Source organism: Leiobunum rupestre, chromosome 3 (genome assembly GCF_980474605.1).
Source record: "Leiobunum rupestre chromosome 3, qqLeiRupe1.1.hap1, whole genome shotgun sequence".
Lineage (NCBI taxonomy): Eukaryota > Metazoa > Arthropoda > Arachnida > Opiliones > Sclerosomatidae > Leiobunum > Leiobunum rupestre.
In genome coordinates this window covers 39061955-39087115 of record NC_143386.1, presented here as the reverse complement: position 1 = coordinate 39087115, position 25161 = coordinate 39061955, and the positions used below count along the sequence as shown (strand labels likewise).

Here is a 25161-nt window from a genome sequence, read left to right as displayed (position 1 = left end):
AGAATAAAAACGATATTCGTGACCAAGGATTAGCTACAAGTTTTTTTAAATATTGGTAATTTCCATACATATCTTTTGAATTGATCCATAAATTTAAAATAATAATCTTGCTTACCTTAATTGAATTAAGTTGATAGTTGATAATACTTTGTATTAGAAGAGGAATTATTTGCAAAATTATTAGTAATTATCTTTGTAAGCTAACAAGCGACCGACAACATGGTCATTATACCAAAATTCCAAAAGTTGTAAAATTAACATTGTAGGATACAGTAGGCTACGTGAAAAAGCAATTGTTATATATGGACGTACCTAAGCAACCAAACATTAAAATTTGTCTTTCGACAGTAAAAACGGAAATAATTTTCTAATCGACTAATATGATGGTAATTATGGATTTTAACAAACAAAAGCACACCAACAGACATATACAATAAAACAAAATTATTGAAAACTAAAACAGATGACGCCATAGCTGGCTTATGAAATAGCGTAAATTTTGAATTTTCCTCGTGAAAATAATAACACAATTAATTACTATCCAAACTTTCATACATTTGATTACTTTTAACAGATACGTGTGACAGCAATAGCAGAAACAAATATAAATTATCACTCTGACGGCTTTGGCCCCGCCTACGAGAGAAAAAATCTCCTCTGCGCGCGTGACCCTCTGACGTAGTTTGTTAAATTAACACAGTGACGTCAATAAAAAACCCTCAGCCACATCGAGACGAAAATTTGCCACGATAAGCATTCCATGGATATAGTGCACATACTATTAAAATTTTCTTTGGCAAAAAGTTTTTCATTTTCCTTATAACCAATAAAAAAAATATTGAAGGAAATTAAAATTCATCTATTTCAGTAAAACAATAGACAACGTTTACGGGATTCGCATTATTCGTGATATGCCAATATCTGAAGTACCCTCTAATGTAAATATTGTTTAATCTAAGATAACACGGGACTTGAGAAAATAAAAATCTTAATTTGTGAGATACAAAAGTTATTGTAATTTATTTCTTTGTCATTATTGAATTAACTCTAGGTAATTGCATTTCAAGGATTTTTTTCTTTATCCTAGCAAAGCTTACATTTATCTACCCAAATTTACCCAGTTTACTTATATTTATCCAGATTTACTTGCAGCAGCATAATAATTAATTTATTCAATTGTAACAACCAAAAATACTAATTTAGGTATATTTACCTATATATATATCCCCAGTTTACGCGTATCTAAAATTAATTACCCAATTTACGTGTATCTAAAATTAATTACCCAATTTACGTGTATCTAAAATTAATTACCCAATTTACTTTCTAAACTTAGTTAGCCAATTTACATATATTTATCCAAATATACCTAATTTACATATATTTATCCAAATATATTCAATTTACATATATTTATCCAAATATATTCAATTTACATATATTTATCCAAATATATTCAATTTACATATATTTATCCAAATATATTCAATTTACATATATTTATCCAAATATATTCAATTTACACATATTTATATACCCAATTTAAATATATTTATCCAAATATATTCAATTTAGATATACTTATATACCCAATTTAAATAATTTACATAACTACCCAGTTTAAATAATTTACATAACTACCCAATTTAAATAATTTACATAACTTATCAATTTACATAACTTACCAATTTACATATATTTACCAAAATTGACAGATATTTGCACAAATTTTCCCAATCCTGAATTTTTTTTAAAAATCTTACTTATATTGGAAAAACATTACATCTTCTCATGTTAAGTTGTTAAAAACGTTCGATTGCCATGGAAAAATGGAAGCCATTTTTGTTTACCTTTTAAGGCCATCAAGCTCCTTGTCAGTGCAGGCCCACAGTTATTCTATAAACGGGGCTTTTAGGCTCCGTATTTTAAATTTTAATTCTGCGTTGCCGGGCTTTCGTCCACAAATGCTTATGATACATCAATCGATTGGAATTATCGTACTCTAACATTTGAAAAATAAATTTGGGGCAACAAAATTGAGTTTCGATTTTTCTGGAGCAACAAGTGATTATGATAAATCGTTCGATTTGTAAGTATTATATTCTCGAGTTGGAAATATATTTGGCACTAGGGGCCCACCAAATTCGACATAAGATATAACTGGAATTTAAATTCTATATCTTTACTTTCTGCGCACATTAAGTGAATTATCGTACTCTAACATTTGAAAAATAAATTTGGGGCAACAAAATTGAGTTTCAATTTTTCTGGAGCAACAAGTGATTATGATAAATCGTTCGATTTGTAAGTATTATATTCTCGAGTTGGAAATATATTTGGCACTAGGGGCCCACCAAATTCGACATAAGATATAACTGGAATTTAAATTCTATATCTTTACTTTCTGCGCGCATTAAGTGAATTGTTAATACACTTTACAAGTAAAAGCGTTAAAAAATTGGGCATTTGGTATATCTTGGGCTGTTAGAGCAAAAATACAAAAGGTAGAAAAAAACTTTCGGAGCTAGGGCCAATAGAGCGCGAAATACTTGCATTTTACCCTGTTACCTCGATGGAGAACTCATATTTCAGCTAGTCCTACTTACGGACTTGATTAGAAGTTATAATCAAATTAGTAGTAGAGTTATAAATAATAACTCTACTACAAATAGAAGAATGGATTATTGGGATCACATCACCACGGACAAGGATACACTTATTTCGTTACTAATGTTAACATATAATTAAAACTTCTTTTTGTAGCCAACTACCCAATTGTAAGTCGATCCCACGCTGTCATGGAGAGTTGGCCACTTGCGCGCGGAAGCCGCTTACATGGCGCCATCTCTAGATTCTTTGCTGAACTAAAAGATAGGTTGAATTCGCGCTTGAAAACACGTAGGGTAAACGGCCTTACCGTAATTAAGCAACGTCTCCACTAGTCTGTCTAATAACTAGCGAAGCTCTCTGGCCTCTAGAAAAGGGGTCTGCTAAGTAAAAGCTAAGCAAAGAATCTTGAGATGGCGGTTGATGAACTACATAATTTCGCCTGCTTTGAAAGTAAATGCGATAAAAAGAACAAAACTACATGGAAAAACGTTTATTTCGACTTGGTTAAAATTAAAACCAGCAATCTCCTTCAATTTGAGTACAATATCTGAAAGAGTAAATAAATGGCAAATAGTTCTTTGAAAACGTCCTCCAAAGAGTCGTTTTGAAGGAATTTTCTAAGTTTATCAAATATACTTTGAAAAGTAAATCAGATGGAAACAAATACCCGGAATGAAAATGATCAGTGACTTTCGTTAGTTTCGTCCGAAAAAATCACAAATTTTCGTCTTCGGGAGGAGCCTCTATCTTGATGTCTGGGTTCCTTTGGACCCCCTCGATAATGTCCCCAACTGGGCAATATTCCAACTCTTCTCTCTTTACGACTGACGGAACCGGGAATTGGTCGATGAAGTCAAAAAAAGGCTCGAGTTTGACGCTGCTGACATCGATGTCGAGACATTCAGAGCCGGAAACCCTTTCTCTGTCGGTGGTTGCGGTGTCAGCATCAGGTTCGCCAACTTCCGCTTTCGCGGCGTGGTCGCAGTGGGGCTTTTCGGTGAGAGATTCAATTTGTTCCTTCGTCGCACGTCGCAGTTCCACCAAGCAATACCTATCTTCGTTTTGACGACCATAGGAGTCAAATTGACGTGGTTGTGATTGGCAGGCTAGCTCTGGCTGGTGACTGTTCGATGCGCCAATTTGGTTTCCAGATGGACCATGAACTCGAAGGTGACCTTGGAGGGTTTTATTGGTAGCGCAGTTCCGGTCGCCACAGGGGCATTTATTGGTCTTATCCCCTTCAGAGTGACGTGTTCTTTTGTGGCGAAGTACAATGTATTTATGTTTGGTTCGATATAGGCACTTTGAACATCCAAAGAGCTTCTCGTCCGAGTGCCTTCTTTTGTGGGCAATAAAATCAGTCTTACGTGCAGACGCGTACCTACACTGGTCGCACTGAAAAGGGTTTTCGCCGGAGTGTCTTCTTCTATGGACAATCAAAGTACCCTTCGTTGCAGACGCGTACCTACACTGATCACACTGAAAGGGTTTCTCGCCCGAGTGAGGTCTTTTGTGGGCAATCAAATGGCTCTTCTGTGCAGACGCGTACCTACACTGGTCGCCCTGAAATGGTTTCTCGCCCGAGTGAGTTCTTTTGTGGGCAATCAAATGAGTATTACGTGCAGAGGCGTACCTACACTGGCGTCATTCCAGGACAGATTTTCCCACTTGTTCACCCGACCATCGCCAAAATTCGTGAAAACTTGCAGTTAGGGTTATTTTGGCCGTAGAAGTCGATTCGGAAATTTTCAGGAAGATTGGTTTAGTGGTTGCTGAGATACGGGGTAGTCACATTTTTGAAAATGACCTTGAACCCTACCATTAACCATTTTTTATCTTAGCTTCTACTTAACCCAAAAATTCAAAGGAGGGCTCATTTTAAAGGAATTGAAGAGCGCAATGTAAATAAGCACGTAGGTTCATGCTATATATAAGATAAAATACAATAAATCAAGTTTTAAATAGTTGACCTTTGACCCTGAAAATAGCTCATTTTTAATTTTCAAAATTTAATTTTTTTCCGCATTCCCTATACGCGCTTTAGTTGCAGTCAAAAAACTGCGAGGGTAATATTTTTTGTTTTCGAGAAAAAAAAATATTTTGTATACCCCTCCTTAAGAAAATATATAGAAATTTAAAAAATATATATACAGGGTGTTAACTAAAAAACCATACAGAGCCAATTACTCAACATGAGATTGTGGGGTGGACTGGGCATCGAGATTGTGGGGTGGACTGGGCATATTACTCCGTCGCAAATTTTCCGAAGGGGTGTTTCGTCTGAATCTCAGCGCCATAGACGTATTGTTTTGAAATTGGATAACTCGGTGGTCAAATCTGAAATCTTAAAAAACGCCTATAAATTTAAAGGTAGCCAAATCTATATTTCCCCTGATTTCACCCCAAAACAAGAAAAGGCCCGATATTTTTTACGAAATTCCATCAAACAAGACGGAAGCGAAGGTGCCAAATTCCTATCAAACTTTGTAATAAAACTAGGAACTGAAAAATGTATATACGACGACTCTGTCAGGAAGGTAATCAAACAATCGCACTGTTCCGTGTCTTACTCTAGCAAGTCTTAATTCTAAGTATGAATTTAATATATAGCAATATTTTCAGTGCAAATTGTAATCTAGACAAATTACTCGACGAAACTTCACTACTAAATCTTTTTCCTGACGTTATCGCATTCCCGGAGACCTGCTTTCGAAATAACGTATACCATTATCTACCAAATTACTCTTTCGTCGGTCTGGGAAATCGATTGGGTGGTGGAGTTGGTTTTTATTGTAAAAAATCCCTAAAAATAAACCCAATATACAATATTTGTATTTTTAACGAGGACATTGAATCTTACGTCATCAAAATATTAAATCCTGAAATATATATTGCTGTTATTTATCGCCCGCACAAGTGTAAAATTACTAACTTTTTATGAACTGTGAAAACATAGTGGATTCCATGGCCTCTCCCAAATAAAAAAAGATCATTGTTGGCGACTTCAATATAAATATTCTCGAAAACTCCCCCTGTACAAAATCTCTACTCGATCTATTTCTCAGCAACAGCTTTATTATCGGAACGAAAGACATTAGAAGACCAAGTTCGGGAACTTGTATCGACAATATTTTTGACAACTTCATTGCAAAAATTCCGTTACTCAATGAAATGGAGATCTCGGACCATCTACCATTGTCTCTTACCCGCGAAGGTTCCGTAATCCCCCATGTGGTAGAGTCAAGAAGGAATTATAATGAAAGAATCTTGAAAATCTTCGCGATGGCCCTATCCAACTACGATTGGACGGAGCTATAGAAGAAAAACCATATAAATTCGGCGTACGAATTTTTCGAATATGTTATTAATATTGAATATCATATCGCCTTTTCCTACTATAAACCCAAGTCTTTGAAAGAATCATGGCTGGCCTTTGACTTAAAACTATGTCTTAAAATCAAAAACAAATTGCTTAAATTGTCAAAAAACTCTCAAAATATTCAAAATTATCGCTCATATCGTAATTCTTGTAATAGTATGATAAGAAATCAGCGAAACAAACTACTACCAAGGAGACGACCCAAGGTGTTACACACCGATTTCGTTCAAACTCGGGGGATTGGTAGACCTTCATGTAACTTGAAAAATCCTAAAGGGATTTTATTCAATGGGCAACGGTTTTGCCATGGCAACGAAAACTGTTTATCACAACAACAATTGGAAATTTTACCATTGAAAATAACATGGGATTCTGACCGATTCCAAGGGTCCCCCCTACGAAAATATTGAAAAAAAAATTTTAAAATTTAAAATACCAAAATTATAAAACATTTATAAAAATTTACGAAAAAAAATCAAAATTGATCACATTTTGATCAATTTGAACCAATTGGGTGAAAATGAACCGATATGACTAAAATTTGAAAAAATGTGAGAAAAAATAAAAAAATACAAACATTGAAAAAAATATTTCAAAATTGATTGAAATAATTTTTTTTTCAAAATTGAAAAACTTGATCAAAACAGTAGTTTCGATCAAAATTCATAGGAATTGACGGAAATTTATAAGTTGTGTAAAATTGGATTAATGTATAGATAACTTGCGATTTTTTGAAAAACAAAGTATTTATTTTGGTCAATTTGATCAAACTTGACCAAAATGGGAAAATATAAATCTAAATTAGCCCAATTTGAAAGTTTTGTAAAAATTATATAGAAATAAACTAAATTCCACCAACTATCTCAAAAATTTGAACCATTTTTTTTTTCAAAATTGAAAATTTTAATAACACTAAAAAAGCTTCGATCCAAAACGATCAAAATTTATAGGAATTGATGGAAATTTATTTATATAGATAAATTGCTTTTTGTTTTTAATTATTTTCCTTTGGAAAATAATACATCAAAATTAGCAAAACTTTTAAATTTAATTTTTTTTAATAAATATATTTTTCAGTATTATAATAAAACCATTAAAAAATGCCGATAATATTTAATTTTAACTATTAATATAATCTATAATTTGAATTATTTCCTATTCACTCTTTTACGCGCTCTCCAATTTAACAGTGATGGCCATTTTTGAGCGGTTTTTGAGCGCTAATGTAAAAAAGCCATTTAAAAGAAACGTTTCTTTTAAATGGCTTTTTTACATTAGCGCTCATGGCTTTTTTACATTAGCGCTCAAAAACCGCTCAAAAATGACCATCAGTGTCTCCAAATCAGCCGTCATTGTCTTACAGACCACCAAAACCGGTTTATGGGGAAAACTTTTAACGGTGAAGCTCAAGTCCTGTATGAAAATGGCGGCGCCCAGTAAAGACACGATCAAAGAGTGAATTAAATAATTTTAACTGTTTCCTTTTAATTAATTTTATTTTTAACTACTTTAGATTACACTATTTTTTATATGAAAATATTTACTTTCATTAAATTATTTATTAATTAAAATTAAATTAAATTTATTAATAATATAAATTAATTTTAATTTTATTTTATTAATTATATTTTATTATTAGTTTTAATTTATTAACTTAATTTATTTTATTGTAATATAATATAAAATAAAATAAATAACTATTTTACTAATAATTTTAGTTTTAATTTAAAATAAATTACTATTTTACTAATAATTTTAATTTAATTTCAAATGGATTACTATTTTACTAATAATCTTAATTTAATTTAAAATAGATTACTATTTTACTAATAATTTTAATTTAATTTAAAATGGATTACTATTTTACTAATAATTTTAATTTAATTTAAAATAGATTACTATTTTACTAATAATTTTAATTTAATTTAAAATGGATTACTATTTTACTAATAATTTTAATTTTAATTTAATTATATTATTTTCCTTAATTTAAAATCTAATTATCATAAATTTAATTTAAAAATTTATAATTATTTTAAATGAAATAAATTATTATACTAGGTAATTATTGCACTAAAATTATTATACTACGTAATTATTGCACTAAAATTATTATACTACCTAATTTACTTAATATTACAATAATAATTAATTTACTACGTAATTTACTATTTATTACATTAAAAAGATGTAAATCGAAATTACAAAGTAATTTCTACCAAAAACAAAATAAATATATTTCGTATTATCTAATTTTAATTTAATTTAAAATGGATTACTATTTTACTAATAATTTTAATTTAATTATTTATATTATTTTCCTTAATTTAAAATCTAATTATTATAAATTTTAAAATTTATAATTATTTTAAATGAAATAAATTATTATACTACGTAATTATTGCACTAAAATTATTATACTACGTAATTATTGCACTAAAATGATTATACTATTTAATTTACTTAATATTACAATAATAATTAATTTAATACGTAATTTACTATTTATTACATTAAAAAGATATAAATCGAAATTACAAAGTAATTTCTACCAAAAACAAAATAAATATATTTCGTATTATCTATAGTTTTATTTTATTTTACGTGTTTCTACTACACCTGTTAAATATTAAATCATACCAACTATAAAATATAGTTCTTCCTCTAGAAATGTGTATTCCATTAAAATGTTACACAGGTTCTTGAATAACTCCTTCGCAGAGCCGTACCTAGCCCAAATGGCGCCCCAGAACCTTAGATAGAAATTTTTAATTTTTCAATATCCGATTTAAATGAAAATCTTTGATTTTGCGCCCCTAAAACTTTGGCACCCTGGGTCACTGCCCCGCTCGAACTACTCAATCATTCAAAGTTGAACTTTTACTTTATAATGGAAATTCTCATTCCACAAATTGCCTTAAACATGTTAGATTTAACGTGTAGTGTACGAAAATAATAACTGAGCCGTGAAAGGGGTTATAGCTAAAAACAAACTTCTTTATTTAGTAGTAATAACAAACAAGTGGACGAGCAGTCAGCGGCGAACTAGAACCCCGAGGTAGAGATAAAAAACAAAGAGAGGAGCGTTCACGTGACTGAATTTATATAAACAAAATATCGTTCTCTCTTTAGCGACCGTTTCGCCATCTAGCGTTACGAGCCCAACATAAATATATAGCTCTAACACTTCCCCTTGTTGGCTTTGGAACGTTCTTCATTTAGTCCGAATTTTTGACAATGTTGTTCAACATGATTTGCACCCACGGGTTTCGTTAGCATGTCCGCGAGATTGTCAATTGTTGGGACGTACTCGAAAGAAATCATCTTTTCTTCCACCATTTCTCTCAGAAAGTAGTATCTGAGGTCGATGTGCTTACTTCGATCTGATGTGGTTTGATTTTTAGCCAAGCACATGGCTCCTTGGTTGTCTACGCGGATATCGATCGGCTCACGCACCATATTTGATATACCGATTTCCGTTAGTATATTGCGTAACCACAGTGCTTCCTTCGACGCCGCGCACATGGCTAGATATTCTGCTTCTACTGTTGACAGTGCAGTGGTTTTTTGCTTCTTACTGCACCATGAAATTGCCGTGCCACCTAGAAGAAACAGATATCCACTGAAAGATTTCCGGTCCGTTACGTCTCTTCCCCAGTCGGCATCAGAGTATGCAGTGACGTTTACCGAGTTTATTCTGTAAGTCAGTCTATTTTTCTTCGTTTTCTGTATGTAGCGCAAAACGTGTTTCACGCAGGACCAATGTTCCTTCGTAGGCCGTTCATTGAATTGACTTAGGAAGGCTGCGGGGTAGGCCAAATCCGGTCTTGTCGCTCCAGCTAGATACAGTATACTTCCTACTGCTTGCCTATATGGAATGTCCCTAGCTGTTGACTGTTCCTTTATCCAATCTTCATCAGAGATTTGTTTCAGTTTGACTCCTGGGTCTAGTGGTGTTCTTACGCCTTTCGCTTCGCTCATTCCAAACGTCTTCAGAATCTCTTCAGCGTATTTAGTTTGATTGAGAGAAATAGAACCGTCTTCATTTAAGTCAATACTAATAGAGAGCATTTGATTCGCTTCCCCTAATTCACGTGTCTCAAATGCATCGCTGACTTCGTCAATAAAATTGTCGGCGGTCTCATCGTTCTTGGCAATTAATACCGTATCGTCGACGTATACTCCCAAGATTATGCCCTTCTCAAGATAAAGGTAAACACAGGGGTCTGCTTTAGATCTTGTTAGTCCTGTAGTCTTCAAAAATTCGTCAAAACATTTGTTCCATTGGCGTCCTGATTGTTTTAAGCCATAGATACTCTTTTTAAGGTGACATACCCAGTCTTCTTTCCCCGCTTCGACATGCATCCGGGGTTGTTCCATAAAGATATCTTCGTCAAGTGTTCCGTGAAGATAAGCGGCTGTTATGTCCAGTTGGCGAATCTTCCAACCCCATTTTGCTGCTAGCGCGATTAGAATCCTGAAGGATTTCATTTTCATCACTGGCGAGTAGGTATCTTTATAGTCTAAGCCTGGGACTTGGGTGAATCCTCTCGCTACCAATCTGGCTTTATATCTTTCCAGGTCGCCCTCCTTGGTATATTTCTTTTTAAATATCCACTTTGAACTTATTACTCTTCTGCCATCTGGTCTAGGTACAAGTTCCCATGTTGCTTTGACCTCTAAATTTTTCAATTCTTCTTGCACAGCCTCTTTCCATTTGTTTGCGTCACTCCGAGTCATCGCTTCTTCAATAGTGGTAGGGTCTTCTATGTTATCACTACAAATGGCCTTACAGTATCTCTGCGATGGTTGTGTTGTAAGAGTGTTTCTCTTGGCTATTCGTTCAGAGCGTCTCAATGTAGGAGGCTTCTCTTCTGATGTTTGTTTTCGTCGATTGAGTTGAGTTATCATGGGTAGGTCCTCAATTACCGTTGATTGTTTCTCAGGTTCAGTGCGTTGAATTTCGTCCGTGATGTCAGTTTCGTCTTCACTCTCCGTTACGGTTTCGTCATTTTCTTCATCCAAATGAATTGCGAAAGAGTCTTCTTCCAATGATGTCTTTTCCTCTTCGTCTGTTTGAGCCTTGCCTTCCTCTTTCAAGAGAGGATAGACGTCTTCTTCAAAAATGACATCTCTACTGACGAAAACTTTATCTGTTCGAAAATTCCAAAGCTTATAGCCCTTTACTCCTTCAGGGTATCCGATAAAAACAGTTTCTTCTCCTTTTGGGTCTAATTTTGACCTTTTTTCCAATTTACTACGAACGGACCAAACTCTGCATCCAAACGACTTCATATGGCTAATTTCTATTTTTATTCCAAGCCATAATTCTTCAGGAATATCTTCATTTACACTTTTCGATGGGCATCTATTTCGGATATAACACGCGGTGTTCATGGCGTCAGCCCAGAAGCGTTTCGGTAATCCCGATTCGATGAATAGGCATCTGGTTGTGTCCATAAGTGTTTGATTGGCTCTCTCTGCCACACCGTTCTGCTGCGGCGTTCCTGGAATTGTTAGCTGGCGGACTATACCATTCTTAACTAGATAGTCGTCAAACTCTTTACTGACGTATTCCCCATTGTCGGTTCTGAACTTTTCTATTGTCAGTCCTAAAGCATTTTCTGCTTTCCGTCTGAATTCGTCAAATTTCTCGAGAACTTGACTCTTCTTTTTCATGAAGTATACCGATACATGACGGGTGAAGTCGTCGATGAACGTCACAACATATTGTGAACCGCCTTTTGAGATTGGTGATATTTTCCCAAATACGTCTGAGTGAATTAATTCCAGTGGCCTTCTCGCTCTGTTGCCTTGACCGGTGGGAAATGGTTTTCTTCTGATCTTTCCCAACATACAAATTCGACATGGTTTATCTTCGGATTCTGTATTTCCAATGATGTCTTCTTCTTCTTTGATCGCTTTGCGTAAAGCGTCATGGTGCAAGTGTCCTAGTCTTTTGTGCCAAAGATTTTCATTAGCCCGTCTAGCTGACTTTACTATTTGTTTTTGTAAATGGTCTTGTATTTTGTAGAGTCTTCCTTGGCGAGTAGCGATTAAGATTATTTTGCCATCTTCTTGAATTACTTTGGCTTTTCCATCTTTAAACTCTACTGTATAGCCCAATTCTTCTATACGACCCACTGATAAAAGACTTCCATCCAGTTCTGGTACAAAAAGGACGTCTTCCAATGTGATAACATATTTATTGGTATCTTCACTCGCTGCGAACTGCATTGTGCCTTTACCCTCAACGCGAATAACTTCTTTATTCGCTACTTCAACAGATGCTTCTATGTGTTGGAAGTTGGTCATATTACGCTTTCGTGACGACATATGATCGATGGTTCTCATCATGACCCTTCTTCATTCCCATGTAAAGTGCTTTATGCTGTTCGCCTTCGGTTCGAGTCTGCGTCTTCTTCGTTGTATTTTTGGTATAGTTCTCCTTAACTTTAGTTACTTCTTTTTCCGGACAGTCATACGCAACGTGCCCCATTTCTCCACAACAGAAACATTTTACGAATTTCTTCTTCGGTTTTCTAGATTCTCTTGAATTTTGACTTCCGCTTTGTCTTCGAGATACTAAAGCCTTTCCGAGTCCTAAATCTTCATTTTGGTTCGCACGATCTACTTCTTCATCCCTTCTTTGTTGCCTTTTTTCCTCAACTGCTAATCGCGCTTTTACCAGTTGTGTATTTATGTTATTGACATCTTGTTCTAAATTCAAAATAATATGTTCGTAGGATTCCGGTAAACCCATCAGCATGATTAGAGCCATCTCTTTATCCGTAAATCCGTACCCGCAAGCATCCAATTTCCTATGAAGATCCATTATTCTTCCCAAATATAGCTGCACTTTCTCGTCTTTTTTCTTCGAAACATTGAACAAATCTCTCATAAGTTGTAGAACGTGCAATAACCCATACTTAGTATGCATGTCAGAAAGTGTTTGCCACGCATCTTTAGCACGTATATGCGATCCAATGTCATCGAGAAAATTATCTTCCACTAAGAGGTATAAAAAAGATAACGCCTTCTCGTTTACTTTTCGGTCGGCAGCGTTCATATTAGGTCCATATCCAGGATCTATTGCTTCCCACAGTCCTTTACTGATTAAAGCTGCCTTCGTACGGATTGACCACGAATGGTAGTTTGACTTTTCTGCTGATAAACGCGTTATTTTAAATTCGTCACTTTGAGTCGCCATTTTGCGAACGTCCTCGGCTTCTTTCACAACTGCGTAGTTTCCGAAACAAAAACAAAACCGCGCGCCTCTTGTTTCTCCCTTTCGACTGGCCTTGCTACGTAAAGTTCAAACAAACAAATGTTTCACTTACACGTACACTTCTTCTTTAGTAAACTTCTTCATTAGTCGCAGTGTGGAGTGTAGCTGGGCCCATAACCTGTTAGATTTAACGTGTAGTGTACGAAAATAATAACTGAGCCGTGAAAGGGGTTATAGCTAAAAACAAACTTCTTTATTAAGTAGTAATAACAAAACAAGTGGACGAGCAGTCAGCGGCGAACTAGAACTCCGAGGTAGAGATAAAAAAAAAACAAAGAGAGGAGCGTTCACGTGACTGAATTTATATAAACAAAATATCGTTCTCTCTTTAGCGACCGTTTCGCCATCTAGCGTTACAAGCCCAACATAAATATATAGCTCTAACAGTGAGTTCTTTTGTGGCGAATCAAAGCACTCTTGATCCTCGTTGCGTAATCGCACTCTATGTACTGGAACTTCTTGTCTTCTCGGCCACTCATTTTGCCACAATCACGCTTTACAAGTTTGGTTCAAATTTTCTTTAAGAATTTTGAATTTGTCTCACAAATACAACCAGAAAGTCTTGTATTGTTCGTTATCAATAAAACTACTTCTAGAAATCCCTAAAATACAGTAAAATTTAAATAAAAAGAAATAATATAATATTTCGTTAAAATCAGATTCGGCGGCCAGCCCTCGTAAGAGTAAGATTTCAATGAAAACATTTATGTTCAACTCAGGCGAACCAACACTTTTAACAATCGATGTTGGCTACCACGAGTCAGAAACCGCATAGATACGTTTCTGTTCCACAGCGTAAATTCCCAAAAATTTATAATTTTTACAGGATAACTCCTTTGGTAGGTTTTATCATTTTAATGGAATATTTCCGTATTTTTCCGAAAAAAAAAGGTTTTCATTTCATGATTAGCCTAATTTTGATCGCAAATTTAAATTTCAAGACATTTTCGTCTCATTTTTCGAATCCAAAAGTAAATCTAAACCTCTAGACTAGTCTAGAAGAAGAACACTTAATTAGAAATAAACGTTACAATTTTTGGATTTTCCAATTCAACATTTAATTTTTCGGAAATTTCACAACTCTAGGTCCATAGATATAGGAAACATATATAAAGGTATAGATAAAATATTTCAAAGGGAGTGAATACGGAGGTGACAGCTAGCAGAAACGCGTTATTTCTGCAGACTATCTTTATAAGGCGCTATATATCGGTAAGAAAGCTTGTGCTATCGTAGCGAGAGCCATTGTCTCCTGCTTAAATATTATACTAAAAGTCACCAACAGATGGTGTCTAAAGACTACGAACTGCGGAAAGGTCAAGCACTTAGTACTAACAGAGAGGGTAAAGTCGCCGCTTCGCTATGAGAGGCGCCTCTTCCTATTCCCGTAATGTTAAAATTTTTAAGAGATTTTTGAAGCGCGCGCTTCATGGGGGATAGTTCAGGTCCCCAAAATGCGATGGCTCCATTAAGTTGGCCCCCCCTCTCTACAATTTTAAAAACTTTCATTTGCGATCGAATGCGACCTCGATGCGACGTTATGCGAAACTAAAAAAAAAAGATGCGACATAATTGTTAAGTTGGAATAATTAAAACAAAAGGGGGGGCTAACTTAATGACAGCCCCCCCACTTTCAACTATCAACCCGGAAACACAACCAATAGAATGCGACCTCAATGCGACGTTATGCGACACCCTTACTTTCGAATGCGACATCTTAGTTAACGAGATAATCGCTTTCGTAAGTGGGGGGGCTAACTTAACGTGAGCCCCCCCTATAACAGTTGAGGCCTCCAAACACCTTTATTCGATTGCGACCTCAATGCGACGTTATGCGACACCCTTACTTTCGAATGCGACAGCTTATTTAACGAGATAATCGCTATCGTAAGTGGGGGGCTAACTTAACGCGAGCCCCCCCTATAACAGTTGAGGCCTCCAAACATCTTTATTCGATTGCGACCTCAATGCGACGTTATGCGACACCCTTACTTTCGAATGCGACATCTTAGTTAACGAGATAATCGCTTTCGTAAGTGGGGGGGCTAACTTAACGTGAGCCCCCCCTATAACAGTTGAGGCCTACAAACACCTTTATTCGATTGCGACCTCAATGCGACGTTATGCGACACCCTTACTTTCGAATGCGACATCTTAGTTAACGAGATAATCACTATCGTAAGTGGGCAGGGCGAACTTAACGCAAATGAATGGGCCGCCATGTTAAATGAATGCAAATGAATGCGACCTCATTTTAAATGAATGCAAATGAATGCGACCTCATGTTAAATGAATGCAAATGAATGCGACCTCATTTTAAATGAATGCAAATGAATGCGACCTCATTTTAAATGAATGCAAATGAATGCGACGCCATTTTAAATGAATGCAAATGAATGCGACGTCAATGCGAAGCAATGCGACACCATAATTATCGAAATAATCACCGCTATTCGAATGCGACAGCCGTGTTAACGAGATAATCGATTGAACCAGATCGAGAATCATCAAATATAAATACGGAAACACAGGTCGATTAAGTTGGCCCCCCCTTTTTTGATTTCCCAGAAAATTTCTCTATCAATTTTATGCACCCACAATGCGACAGCAAGTGAAAGAGATGTGACTTAACCATTATCGAGATATAATTAAAATTAAAAGGGGGCTAAATTAACGTCAGCCCCCATAATTTCGTTATTCAACCAGAACAGAATATCATAGCCACTACATGGCAATGCGAAGAAATGCGACAGATATAATTTTGATTGCGAAAAATAGTTTATGAGAAAATTAATAGAGAAAGTGGGGGGGGGGCTAACTTAACAGTAACCCCCCATATTAATTCATAATTTTAATTAACCTTAATATAAAGAGACGTCAATGCGAATTAATGCGACACTATTTTTAACGAATGCGACAAATTAGGTTATGAGATAATAGACAAATGAAAAAAGGGGGCTAATTTAATGGCAGCCCCCCCCCCGAAATATTAAAAATAAGTTCTATAAAAAAATTAAGTCGTCAACGCGGACCAAAGCGACAACCATTTATCCAAATGCGACATCAATAAAAATAGTTCTTCCTAACCAGATTGTTATGTGACCAATAATAGATAAAAAAGGGGGCTAATTTAATGGCAGCCCCCAAATTTTATATTTATAATTTGTAATTAAAAATAAATTACGTCGTTAACGCCAACCAATGCGACAATCATTTTTCCAAATGCGACATCAATAGAAATAGTTCTTCCTAACCAGATTGGAATATGACCAATAATAGATAAAAAAGGGGGCTAGTTAAACGGCAGCCCCCAAAATATAATGAAAAATTTAAAAAAAAATAATTTTCGAGTGTAACGCTAATTAACACGACAATCGTTTTTTCAAATGCGACATCCATAGAAAGAGTATTTCCTAACCAGAATTTTTTTTATCAGATTTAGAAAAAAAAACAATCTAAGGAGACGGCAATCAATTTAATGCAACACTGTTTTACACGAATTCAACAAATTAGGTAAAGTAAAAAGCTAATTTATTGGTAGCCTCAGAATATTAAAAATTAAAAAAAAAATTAATTATGTTTTTAACGTGGACTAATGCGACAACACCTTTATTAATTGTGACAATATTTCATACCTGCGAAACTGACTACTAAATGCACTCCATTTATGTTTTAAAAGCGATAGTTTTATTCAAGAAAACTGATAGTAGCGACTGCGTATGATTACGAATCATCTCTTTTTGATAGCGACATCTGGGTGACTGCTTGAGACATAATTTTAATGAATGGGACATCATTTTAAGTGAATGCGACATCAATATAAATGAATGCGACATCAATATAAATGAATGCGACATCAATATAAATGAATGCGACATCAATATATATGAATGCGACCTCATTTAAATGGACTGCGACCTTATTTTAAATTAATGCGACAATTTTAATGTGAAACCTTAAAATTAATGCGACATCAATATAAATGATTCCGACATCAATATAAATGAATTAGACCTCATTTTAAATTAATGTGACCTTATTTTAAATTAATGTGACCTCATTTTAAATGATTGCGACCTCATTTTAAATGAATGCGACCTCATTTCAAATGAATGCGACATTATTGAAATAATTGCAATATAATTAGCATTGAATGCGATATAATTTGAATTGAATGCGATATAATTTTTAAATAATGTGACTTTAATTTAATTGAACGCGGGACCATATTTATGTCATCAAACCGCAATTGTACGACGTAAATAAATTCTATTGAGGGTGTTAAAGATAAGTTTGTCAAATATTAAGAGGAGTGGCGTAGACAAGCGGTTTCTGTGTCCAACGCCCCACCCCTTTTCAGCCAACCTTTTTCTGTTTTATATATCAACTCCTTCTTAACATTGACACTCGTCGACACCTTTGACGTATTTCCGGCTACGTCACAGATAAGGAGCTGATTTCTATGGATCCTAATGAGTTGAACTTGTCTAATGAACATGAGTTGTAAAGTGCTTTGTTTCAGAGATTTGGGTTCCTAAAAAATTACTTGGAAAACCCAACACAGCCTTAATACTGATAATCGGTATTCTTCCTTAAACCAATTTTGATTTCATAAAGTGATTAGATATTTTTTATCAGTGAAATGAAATACTTTAATATGTGGCAAAAAATCATTATTGTACCTTTAGAAGTAATGTAATTCTGAAGAGGGATTCATGTTTTTTAAAATTAAACGCTCCAAAATAGTTATTTCCGTTTCGATGTCAATTTGAATGGCTATAAAATCACCGCCATTTAGTAATCCCTCAAGTCATTTTGTACCGCCTCCTTGCTAGAGGTCGGCGGAACAAATAAATTAACCGCAACAATTTCAATTAATCATTAAAATTAGTATTATCTGTTTTATACGAATAAACAACGATTTAACATGCACAATTTATAATTTTTTTCGAATATTTCTGAATAATTCTCGGTTATGGATAAATATTAACAATCGTATAATTTCTTATTCAAACGCCGACCTCTACTCCTTGCAGAGACCCTCTCAAAGATCAAATGGTTGTTCATCACAAAATCAAACTAAGACGCTGCAGTCGCTCAGAAGTGAAAATAAGAAAACTATAAAAAATAATTAAAAAACGACCGCTTTGTTTTTAGCGTGGTTTTCGCTTGACGATTCCCCTGCAATATTACGAGATTATAAAGAACGATCTAAAATAAAATAGTGGATATTACTTTAAATTTAAATTGGGGCCCAGTTATTAACTGTTAGAAGGCCCAGAAAGTTGATATGGTGAAGCCCCAACCCCCCTGGAAGTTGGGCCAAATTTGTATATAAAAATACTTGAAACATTTTAAAATACTAGCACCACCTCTGGTTGCCCGTTTTTTGTGACAAACAAATTTATTCCGTTAGCCACAATAATGTTGTAACTTTACAATGCCTTTAATTAAATCGCTATTTAAAAAATGAACCAGGCTTAAATGAAAAACTCATTCACATTCATTTAAAATGAGGTCGCATTCATTTAAAATAGGGTCACATTCATTTAAAATGAGGTCGCATTCATTTAAAATGAGGTCGCATTCATATATATTGATGTCGCATTCATTAATATTGATGTCACATTCATTTATATTGATGTCGCATTCATTTATATTGATGTCGCATTCACTTAAAATGATGTCCCATTCATTAAAATTATGTCTCAAGCAGTCACCCAGATGTCGCTATCAAAAAGAGATGATTCGTAATCATACGCAGTCGCTACTATCAGTTTTCTTGAATAAAACTATCGCTTTTAAAACATAAATGGAGTGCATTTAGTAGTCAGTTTCGCAGGTATGAAATATTGTCACAATTAATAAAGGTGTTGTCGCATTAGTCCACGTTAAAAACATAATTAATTTTTTTTTAAATTTTTAATATTCTGAGGCTACCAATAAATTAGCTTTTTACTTTACCTAATTTGTTGAATTCGTGTAAAACAGTGTTGCATTAAATTGATTGCCGTCTCCTTAGATTGGTTTTTTTTTCTAAATCTGATAAAAAAAAATTCTGGTTAGGAAATACTCTTTCTATGGATGTCGCATTTGAAAAAACGATTGTCGTGTTAATTAGCGTTACACTCGCAAATTATTATTTTTTTTTAATTTTTCATTATATTTTGGGGGCTGCCGTTTAACTAGCCCCCTTTTTTATCTATTATTGGTCATATTCCAATCTGGTTAGGAAGAACTATTTCTATTGATGTCGCATTTGGAAAAATGATTGTCGCATTGGTTGGCGTTAACGACGTAATTTATTTTTAATTACAAATTATAAATATAAAATTTGGGGGCTGCCATTAAATTAGCCCCCTTTTTTATCTATTATTGGTCACATAACAATCTGGTTAGGAAGAACTATTTTTATTGATGTCGCATTAGAATAAATGGTTGTCGCATTGGTCCGCGTTGACGACTTCATTTTTTTTTATAGAACTTATTTTTTATATTTCGGGGGGGGGGGCTGCCATTAAATTAGCCCCCTTTTTTCATTTGTCTATTATCTCATAACCTAATTTGTCGCATTCGTTAAAAATAGTGTCGCATTAATTCGCATTGACGTCTCTTTATATTAAGGTTAATTAAAATTATGAATTAATATGGGGGGTTACTGTTAAGTTAGCCCCCCCACTTTCTCTATTAATTTTCTCATAAACTATTTTTCGCAATCAAAATTATATCTGTCGCATTTCTTCGCATTGACATGTAGTGGCTATGATATTCTGTTCTGGTTGAATAACGAAATTATGGGGGCTGACGTTAATTTAGCCCCCTTTTAATTTTGCCCCCTTTTAATTTTAATTATATCTCGATAATGGTTAAATCACATCTCTTTCACTTGCTGTCGCATTGTGGGTGCATAAAATTGATAGAGAAATTTTCTGGGAAATCAAAAAAAGGGGGGGGGGCAACTTAATCGACCTGTGTTTCCGTATTTATATTTGATGATTCTCGATCTGGTTCAATCGATTATCTCGTTAACACGGCTGTCGCATTCGAATAGCGGTGATTATTTGTCTTAATTCCAACATGGGGGGCTAGTATTAACCTAGCCCCCAGATTTGTTTATTTAATTATCTCGTGAACCGAGCTGTCGCATTCGATAATTATGGTGTCACATTTCTTCGCATTGACGTCGCATTCATTTAAAATGGCGTCGCATTCATTTGCATTCATTTAAAATGGCGTCGCATTCATTTGCATTCATTTAAAATGGCGTCGCGTTCATTTGCATTCATTTAAAATGAGGTCGCATTCATTTGCATTCATTTAAAATGAGGTCGCATTCATTTGCATTCATTTAAAATGAGGTCGCATTCATTTGCATTCATTTAAAATGAGGTCGCATTCATTTGCATTCATTTAACATGAGGTCGCATTCATTTGCATTCATTTAAAATGAGGTCGCATTCATTTGCATTCATTTAACATGGCGGCCCATTCATTTGCGTTAAGTTAGCCCTTCCCACTTACGATAGTGATTATCTCGTTAACTAAGATGTCGCATTCGAAAGTAAGGGTGTCGCATAACGTCGCATTGAGGTCGCAATCGAATAAAGGTGTTTGGAGGCCTCAACTGTTATAGGGGGGGCTCGCGTTAAGTTAGCCCCCCCCACTTACGAAAGCGATTATCTCGTTAACTAAGATGTCGCATTCGAAAGTAAGGGTGTCGCATAACGTCGCATTGAGGTCGCAATCGAATAAAGGTGTTTGGAGGCCTCAACTGTTATAGGGGGGCTCACGTTAAGTTAGCCCCCCCCCCACTTACGAAAGCGATCATCTCGTTAACTAAGATGTCGCATTCGAAAGTAAGGGTGTCGCATAACGTCGCATTGAGGTCGCAATCGAATAAAGGTGTTTGGAGGCCTCAACTGTTATAGGGGGGCTCACGTTAAGTTAGCCCCCCCCCCACTTACGAAAGCGATCATCTCGTTAACTAAGATGTCGCATTCGAAAGTAAGGGTGTCGCATAACGTCGCATTGAGGTCGCAATCGAATAAAGGTGTTTGGAGGCCTCAACTGTTATAGGGGGGGCTCGCGTTAAGTTAGCCCCCACTTACGAAAGCGATTATCTCGTTAACTAAGATGTCGCATTCGAAAGTAAGGGTGTCGCATAACGTCGCATTGAGGTCGCAATCGAATAAAGGTGTTTGGAGGCCTCAACTGTTATAGGGGGGCTCGCGTTAAGTTAGCCCCCCACTTACGAAAGCGATTATCTCGTTAACTAAGATGTCGCATTCGAAAGTAAGGGTGTCGCATAACGTCGCATTGAGGTCGCAATCGAATAAAGGTGTTTGGAGGCCTCAACTGTTAAAGGGGGGGCTCGCGTTAAGTTAGCCCCCCCACTTACGAAAGCGATTATCTCGTTAACTAAGATGTCGCATTCGAAAGTAAGGGTGTCGCATAACGTCGCATTGAGGTCGCAATCGAATAAAGGTGTTTGGAGGCCTCAACTGTTATAGGGGGGGCTCACGTTAAGTTAGCCCCCCCACTTACGAAAGCGATTATCTCGTTAACTAAGATGTCGCATTCGAAAGTAAGGGTGTCGCATAACGTCGCATTGAGGTCGCAATCGAATAAAGGTGTTTGGAGGCCTCAACTGTTATAGGGGGGCTCGCGTTAAGTTAGCCCCCCACTTACGATAGCGATTATCTCGTTAAATAAGCTGTCGCATTCGAAAGTAAGGGTGTCGCATAACGTCGCATTGAGGTCACAATCGAATAAAGGTGTTTGGAGGCCTCAACTGTTATAGGGGGGGCTCACGTTAAGTTAGCCCCCCCACTTACGAAAGCGATTATCTCGTTAACTAAGATGTCGCATTCGAAAGTAAGGGTGTCGCATAACGTCGCATTGAGGTCGCATTCTATTGGTTGTGTTTCCGGGTTGATAGTTGAAAGTGGGGGGGCTGTCATTAAGTTAGCCCCCCCCTTTTGTTTTAATTATTCCAACTTAACAATTATGTCGCATCTTTTTTTTTTAGTTTCGCATAACGTCGCATCGAGGTCGCATTCGATCGCAAATGAAAGTTTTTAAAATTGTAGAGAGGGGGGGCCAACTTAATGGAGCTAAACGGGCTGGCGCTAGTGAACGAGTTTCATACTTTCATTACAATATGTAAGGATCCGGAAAGTGTTTTCTCTAAATTTTCCGATGGTCAATTTTATTATTAAAAAGGCATTTCATGAAAAATATCATTAGTGAGGACAAGAAATTTTACTATTTTATTATGTTTTTTACTATGACAACCACTAACTTTTAATAAATTAAAGAAATTCATGGAAAACTGTACAAAATGACCAAGGCCTAAATTGATAACATGGAAATAATAATTGTTTACGCTTATGTATGAATGAGGATGAAATTATTTGAAAAATGGTTTTCCTGGAAATTCCTGGGTATGTATTTAGTGTTGAATTTTCATCAATTTTCTGTCTAATCTTTTCTGAGATTTCGCATATTCATGGTCGATATCTTGCTTTTTCAGTGCGCTGTGAATACAAAACTCAATGAAAAAACCTATCATGGTTTGAAATGTAGCTGCGCATGATGAATTGTCTGGAGCAACAAACCACTTTTTTTCAATACGTCGTGTTATAAATCTTTCTAAGCGGCCTCTTACATTTGTCATATGAGACATTAATTGAAAACTGGTGTCAAAAACTTCATTGGTCTGCGTTACAAATTTCAAGAATGCTTCTGTTGGTACAATAAGGTTACCAAAAGCATAGTTTTTCTCTGTTTTATTTGCTTTGTAATAACTGAGAATGTTGGTAGGATCAATCATTGGATTTTCAATTTTAATCTGACCAAGACAAGATAAACATTGGTGATGTGAAAAGCATCGGTGGATTAAATACCCTGAAATGTAACTTAAAACCGTTTGCTTTAGTAGGTTTATGCTTTCAATTGATTTACAAATTTCCAAGTCTACTTCAGAGCAATGTCCTTGGCTTTGCAGAACTTCGTGACGTTCCAAATTTGATAAATCTTCATCTGGTCCTGGAGCTGGGGTTTTAAAGGAATCAATATTCAAGATGAAATCATCTAAATCGTCAATGCAATTTGAATCTGGTGGCTTTAAAAGGTTGTTTACTGATGCAGCTCTATATGCAGCCCGGAATTGTTGAGGATTTGGGTGGTCTCTATTCCCTCCTTTTTGACGGATAGAACCAAAATAATTCTCAACAAAATCTTGGCTTAACCTCCCAGTTAATAAGAACTTAAATCCAAAATTTTCTTTTAGGTCTTTCCACAAAAAGAGCAGTGATTGAATGGAAAGTTTCCACCCTTCGATACAAGGCAATTTTTTATATTTGCAGTTTTGGGGTTTCCATGTGTTAAACCATTGCAATTTCTCACTCAGCATTTGCTTATGGATGGATGTGTCTGACATGGCTCTTTTGCATAGCGTAGCACTGTTTAGGGTCCTACTATTGAAACAATCAAAAAGATCATTCATGTGTAGTAGGAACTCCGCAGTATAAGTACTACGCATGGTAAGATCCCCTAACCCCAAAGAAAATGCTGCTTGTATACAATTAGCTACACTTTTGCTGAATACTTGCGCTGCCAAAGTAACTTTCATGTTGGAAAATGCTGGTAAAGCGATATGCTTTCGTTTCAATTTATGCGCACTTCGGAACTTTCCAATCTCTTGGTCTACATTGAAAAAAATTTCCAAGTCTTTCCATGAAACCTCTGTGCCTTCCACCAGAAATGGATATCTTTTAAAATTATTTTTGACACTTTTCAACAGATGGGGAGGGTCAAAGAAAAAATGAATTTTTTCCTCATCAATTTCAATAAATGGTTTATCCACGGATATTCCCAGATTTTTGTATAAATTTTGATTGCCAGTTCCTTGGTCGCAAACAACAGCCTTGACTATAAGTCCGATATCTTTTAGGTGCTTCAGGCATTCATTGAGCAGCAGCTTCAAAGTCTCCCCGTGGCAAGCATCTCTAGTAAGGAAGTAGCCTATGGGTTGCTTCCATTTCACCTTCAAACCTTTAACCATGAAAACCAGGGCTTGATTTGCGTATTGCTTTGCTCTTCCAAATGGTCCATAGTCTACATAGCCTTCTATGATGTCACTTGAATGATCATATGTGAGTTTCTCTTTCAAACTCATTTCATCAAATGAAAGTACTATAACTCTCTCACATTTTTTCTTGTTTTGAAATTTCATTTTCAGGGCTTGCAGGGTTTTGTGGTCGAAACCAGGGGCAATTTCCATGCGAGACAACCATTTCTCAAGCGTTCGTTTTGTTGGTAGACACAAAACTGCTTGCCACATTCTGTACGCTTGAGGGCTGTGATAGAAGAGCGAGAGAGCCCATTTCTTCAACATTGATGAATATCTCCTCCCTTTTTTGTGTCTTTGCCTAAGTTTTATTTCGGAGTTGAAGAGCTCTTCAGCAAAACCGTTTAAAAACCTCTTTGCATCAGAAATATTGGAAATATTTTGACTATCTGCCAGTTTTTCTTTTAAACTTTTCAATTGTTTCTTCATTCTGTGAATTTGAACATTTTGCTTATTTAGTTTCTTAAGCAGTCTTGCTTCTTTCTTTGTTTTCAATCCTGTAACTTGCACAGACTTATTTTCGCTCTTATTTGAAATGTCGACCTCAATTTCTGCTCCTATATCTGGCATCACTAAGATAATGATTAAAAAGCTTTTAATAAATGAATTGCATTAAAAATATTAATGTATCGTATTATCTAACCATTTCCACAGTTTTGATTTGACAGATTACAATAATTATGGTCGATCTGAATTCTTTTAGCAGGCAATGGTTCTGTCGTAAAATCCAATGTTCTTTTCCGATTTGAATTA

At 35.4% G+C, this 25161-nt stretch overlaps 1 protein-coding gene and 1 long non-coding RNA gene across 3 annotated transcripts in view; both read left to right on the top strand.

Moving 5' to 3' along the window:
- The window catches only part of LOC149951728 (uncharacterized), a 111627-nt gene that overhangs the window by 41044 nt on the left and 45422 nt on the right, over nucleotides 1–25161 (top strand). The window lies entirely within an intron of this gene.
- Nucleotides 23297–23801, top strand: LOC149951729 (uncharacterized). The gene is made up of 3 exons (XR_016480112.1): nucleotides 23297–23409; nucleotides 23569–23624; nucleotides 23689–23801. It is a non-coding gene; the product is annotated as an uncharacterized LOC149951729 (long non-coding RNA).